Source organism: Hevea brasiliensis, chromosome 15, assembly GCF_030052815.1.
Source record: "Hevea brasiliensis isolate MT/VB/25A 57/8 chromosome 15, ASM3005281v1, whole genome shotgun sequence".
Taxonomy (NCBI): Eukaryota; Viridiplantae; Streptophyta; class Magnoliopsida; order Malpighiales; family Euphorbiaceae; genus Hevea; species Hevea brasiliensis.
Genome location: NC_079507.1, coordinates 27,334,260 through 27,340,143, shown reverse-complemented (window position 1 = coordinate 27,340,143; position 5,884 = coordinate 27,334,260).

The window sequence follows — 5,884 nt, the reverse complement described above, 5'->3', positions numbered from 1 at the left end:
TGTAGACCTAAAACTTTCATGAAGAACATCACCCCAAATTATGCCATTAACCTATTCAAATAATTGAGCAAATTTAGATTACCAAACCTGCAACTCTGCAGAATTTTCATTGAGCAGCAATGTTTAGATGGCTATAATTCCCTCTAGAAAACTCGGATTTAGACGATTCTTGAACCGATGGAAACCTAAGACATAGTATAACATTTCATATGAAGAAAGTGAGACCAAATTATGAACTTAACTTGATCAAATTATTGACCAAAGTTGGATCAAAATCTGCCAGAACCCAAAATTGCAGCATGAACAGTGCACGTGAACAGTAAACTTATTTTGGCCATAACTTGAGCTACAAAACTCCGATTGAAGTGATCCAAAAATGAGAATACATTTAAGACAATAAGGAAAATTTTCTATGGAGGAAGTTTTGTTAAATTCCAACAGTAGATCGACCAATGGAATAGTGCAACTTCGGAGAACCAAAACCGAAAATTGGCAATTTTGCCAAACTAACCTAAGCTTTAAACAAATGACCAAAACCAACAAGTTTGGTGACCAAAATGTGGTATGTGGGTGAAGTTGGAGTTCCCATACCTATTAAGCCTTAGAAAGTCAATAATTTGACTTGAATAGTGTAGTGAATAGTAACCCAAAACAAAAAATTTCGAGAACGTCGAATTTAACACGTTAGAGCTAGGTAAATGTGAAGTTAAGTTTATTTTGGATTTATTTTAAGTTTTAGTACTGAAACATTGGAAAATTTCGTGTTTTAGTGGAAAAGATTATCGGGACAGAACCCGAGGAGTCGAGTCAAGGCCAACAGGCAACTCGTTTGAGGTTTGTGCACAACATATACTTTTATAATCATCTTTTGCATATCGTTTTGAATAATATGAAATATCGGATTATGGCATTCTTATGATGTTTGATCTAAATTGTTGAAAGTTATTATGTATATTTGAAAAGACAATGTTTAGCAAATTGTTAAGATAAGTTTTGAAACCACAGTGTCATGACCACATATTTGAACACCTCACTAGCACGACTAGTGGGGGTAATTAGTTTTGAATTTTGATTCCTTCTCTGGAGAAGTGTTGAGGTGTGCCAGTAGAAGAGGATGTGAATGGATATCCATATATTTGAGCTAGGTAGCCTTGTGATATGATTACTCTTTAGCCTCTGGCTATTGAGATTCTATTTGTTTCGAATGGCGTGATCTAACTGTGGGTTTTATGAAATGTGTTTTGATACTTTGAAATGAACTTGGTTTACATGTAAAATCTCACAATGCATGATTGTATTTAATTTTCATGTTTAGCCAAAATTTTGAATGAATGTGCTTTAAGCTTTGCATAAAGATTATTTTAGTATATTGTGCACCACTGAGTCCTAGTACTCAGCGATAGCTTTTATTGCTGTCCCAGATACAGAGACTAGAGGAGCAGCAGACTGAGCTGCTGAAGTGTGTGAAGTCATCAGCTTGAAGCCTTCGGGTATAATTTATACCCTAACTGTAAATACTTCTTTTGATGTATATATTGCACATAAATGTATGGACATGTAAAAATGGGTCTTGAGCAGCTTGTACACAAATTTGTATGAAGTTTGTAATAAAGTTTAGTTTATGTTTCTTTTGATATAAATTTGTAAGGTTGTGTATAAATTATTTTGTTTTTAATGAAATATGAATGATATTGATTGATAGTATTTTGAGAACTATTGAACTTGTGAATTTTGAGAAATTGACTGAGTTTGATTGTGAAACCGAAGTAGTGGTTGAGAAAAACTTTTAGAAGTGCTTTTTACAGGTATTCGAAGAACGGTTTTCTCAAAATACAGAGGAAACTCTGTCAAAATTTTTATAAAATTTGTGAAAAACGAAAATGGCCAAAAATATTAATTAATTTTAATTTCAACTAAATGTATTAAATACTTATTAGAAATGCTCACCACTTGTCAAAGATAAGAAAATTGTTTTAAAATCCCTTGTAGGGTACTTAATGAGTTATCGGTAGGTGAAGTTCGGTAGTTCATTAGGTATTCCACGGGATCATGTTATGCCTTACAAAGGGGTAAGGTGTGACATTGCCTGTTGAGGTTGAGATCGGATGAGTACTAATTAGCTAGCTAGCCACCTCCCTCATTGATTTCGATTAATGGGGTTGTAGATTGCTTTGTCGTGGTGTACAACACGGCATTGAACAGAAATTTTGTGTCATGGCTTAAGTTGTGTATGAATTGGCAACACTGTGTTTCTTAAATTATTTGACTAAATTGTGTTATTATGAGCTCTGATAGTTTGCGAAATGTGATTGAGAAATATTTAAACTGTGTTTTGATAATGAATGATTTATGTATTGCATTTCAAATTTTTATTGTACACCACTGAGTATTTTTATACTCAGCGATAGCTTATTTTGCTGTTGCAGATAAGAGCAAGGAGAAAGCAGCAGAGTGAGCTGCTATTGAATTGAGAATTACACCGGTCTTTTTGTACGGGTATTATTTTATACCCTTGTATTTAATTTTGATGTAAATATTGAAATGTTGTATGTATCAATGTAAAGTTGAGCAGTTGTAAAATAAATTATAATAATAATATTTTTTGATTTCCTTCTGTAAATTAATATTTGTACTTGTGAATTTCATACTTTATGCCTTGTGAATGAAGTTATTAAATGTTTTGTGACGATAAATTTTAAATGGATTGTGGAATTATTTTGAAGTGAATTGAATTGAGTTGATTTGAGGTTTATTGGAGGTTGGGAGTTGTGAAAAATTTTTAGAAGTGTTTTTCTCAGGTATTTGAAGAACTGTTTTCTCCAATTACAAACAAAACTCTATCAAAATTTTTATAAAATTTGCGGCAAAATTAAAATAGACAAAAATTTTTACTAGTATTTAAACTTTGAATAATTTTTTTTTTTAATTCCTACCAAAATGCTCACCACTTCCAAAATGTAAGAAAATTGTTTTAAAATCCCTTGTAGGGTACTTAATGAGTTATCGGTAGGTGAAGTTCGGTAGTTCATTAAGTATTCTACGGGATCATGTTATGCCTTACAGAGGGGTAAGGTGTGACACAGGGTATAAAATATATTCGATAGAACTTCAGAGAAGGTGGCTCCACGATCCTCAACAGCTAACTCTACTGCTCCTCTAGTTTCTATATCTGCGACTGTAATAACAGCCATCGCTGAGTACTATGACTCAGTGGTGCACAATATACTAAAATACATTTATGCATAATTCAAAACACATTTATTCAAATACTGAACGGAATATGAGAAACAGATACAAAACATGATTTACAAACTTTTAGTCTAAACAATTTCATTTAGGAAGTCTCAAAACAAATTTCATAAAAACACACAGTTATATCATGCCATTCAAAACAATAATAATCTCAATAGTCAGAGGCTTATGAAAAATCACATCACAAGGCTAGCTAGCTCAAATATATGGATATCCATTCAATTTCTTCTTCTACTGGCACACACCTCAACACTTCAGCCAGAGAAGGAATCAAAATTTGAAACTAATTTCTCCCACTAGTCATGCTAGTGAGGCATTCAAATATATGGTTATGACACTGTGGTTTTAAAACTATCTTAACAATTTATCAAACATTTATTACCATTTCAAATACATACAAGTAAACTTTCAACAATTTAAGTCAAAAGCATAATAAACATTTCAATACAATTAATTCACAATTCATTCAAAATAATTTATAGAAGAAAATTTACAAAATTTCTATGTTATGCACAAACCTTATACGAGTCACCTCCTAGCCTTGACTCGATGCCTCGGCTTCTTCTCGGTATTCTTTTTAACTGAAACACACAGTTTCACAGTGTTTCAGTATCACAATTTATCATAAATCCAAAAATGAATTCAAATCTACTTATACCTAGCTTTAATATGCTAAACTTGACGTTCTTTAAAATTTGTATTTTGGGATTACTATTCACAATACTATTTAAGTCAATTTGTTGACTTTCTAATGCTTAATAGGTATGGGAATTCTAATTTCACCGACGTACCAAATTTTGGTTACCTTATTTATTAGTTTTGGTTGTTTTCTCAAATCTTAAGTCTTTTAGGCACGAATTTCAAATTTTTAGTTTAATATCCTGTTTTATATTGTTTCATTGGTCATGCTGTTGTTAGAATTTGGCTAAGTTTTCTTCATAGAAGTTGTTCTTTATTGTCTTAAAATTTATTTCCCTTTTTGAATCACTCCATTTGGAGTTTTGTAGCCCAAGTTATAGCGATTTGAACATGGCTGGCTGGATTTGGTTTTTACCCAGAATTCTGGGCAAATTCTGGGTTTTGGCAATTTTTGTGGTTAATTGCAGGTGGATTTTCAAATAGGTTATGGTCACAATTTTGGTTTGTTTTCTCATGAAAGTTGTAGGGCTATGTCTCAGCTTTTTACTGGTAAAGTTTCAGGTCATTTAGACCTTCCAAGATTAATTTATGGTCATTTGCATAACTACTATTCATTTGGTTATTTTTGTACAGGTCAGTTTGCCTAATCCAGATTTGGCCAATTTGTTCACTAAGTTATGGTCACTTTTTGGGTATGATTCCTAAATGAAAAATGTGTCATTTTGTGTCTACTTTCATTCTCAATTGGCTTCACACAAATTGGATTGGTAAATTTTTAGTTTTGGTCCCTGAAAGGGACCTAGGTCATGCCTTGAATTTAAAATTAGTTTCAACACTTCATACACACCTCAAATGGTCACACTTGACCATTACTCAATTCAAATAAGGTTAACTACATCATTTTGCTAATTTTCAAATTTTTCTCTCCAAACCCTAGGTGCTATGAACCCTAATTATACAATTATTTCAATTCATGCAATTTCAATACTCTAAACATATATATAACTTCACTAACCTTAGAATTCATATTCAATTAGGTCAAAGCACACCAAATCCTAACCATTCATAGCTGATCAAATTTTTTATGATTCCTTACCTTGCCAATTTGTTTCAATTTTCAACACTTTCTAACTTAGTTTAATTGCCTAAGCATGAATATAAAGAGGAAATTGGAAATTTCATCACTAACCTTTTTGTTGGATTTTCCAAGTCTTTATTTCTTTAATTTTTCTTTCTCTTTCTTGCTCCAATCTTATTTTCAATACTCAAAGACAAGGTTTAATTAAGGGGACTATGAGATTTATGGCTAGAATAAGGGTTTATGGAAGCTTGAAGGAAGTTTTCATGGTGGAAAAGAAAAACAAAGTGAGAGATGAGAGAGAAGTGAGGGACGGCATAAGAGACGAAGACAACTTTTTTTTTTCTTTTGAATTTTATGTATTTATTTGGCTTTTTGATTTAGTCAAATTTAATTAATTAAATTTTTCCTTTATTGCATCATGCATATGTAATATTGATGATGTAAACAATTCAAATTTTCTTTTCTTTTTTTTTCTATTTCTTCTATTTTTCTATTCTTCTTTAATTTAATTTTATTTTCCTAAATTTTCATTTCTCTGATTTTACTGGATGGTTAGGTCAGGAGTCACCTCTAGGGGTGAATTGACCAATTTGCCCCTGGCCAGTTTGATCTGGTTTGCAAATAATCCGATATTTCTTCCAAAGTCCTGACCTAATTATTTGACCCGCTTAACCATTCTTTTCTGTGATTTTCTCTTTTCCACTGTGTTCGAAATAGTCCTAAGGACCGCGGCATCACATTTTACGGTTCGAAATTTGAGTTTAAATCGTCCTCGCAGTCCTTCCCGAGAAGGTCACCCATCGCTATGACTCTCGGCTTATTTAACTTCTCGTGTTGTATTTTTCTTACTTATAGTTAATTATTTTACAATTACTAATTATTTGTTTTCAGGACTTATCTAGTTATCTTAGA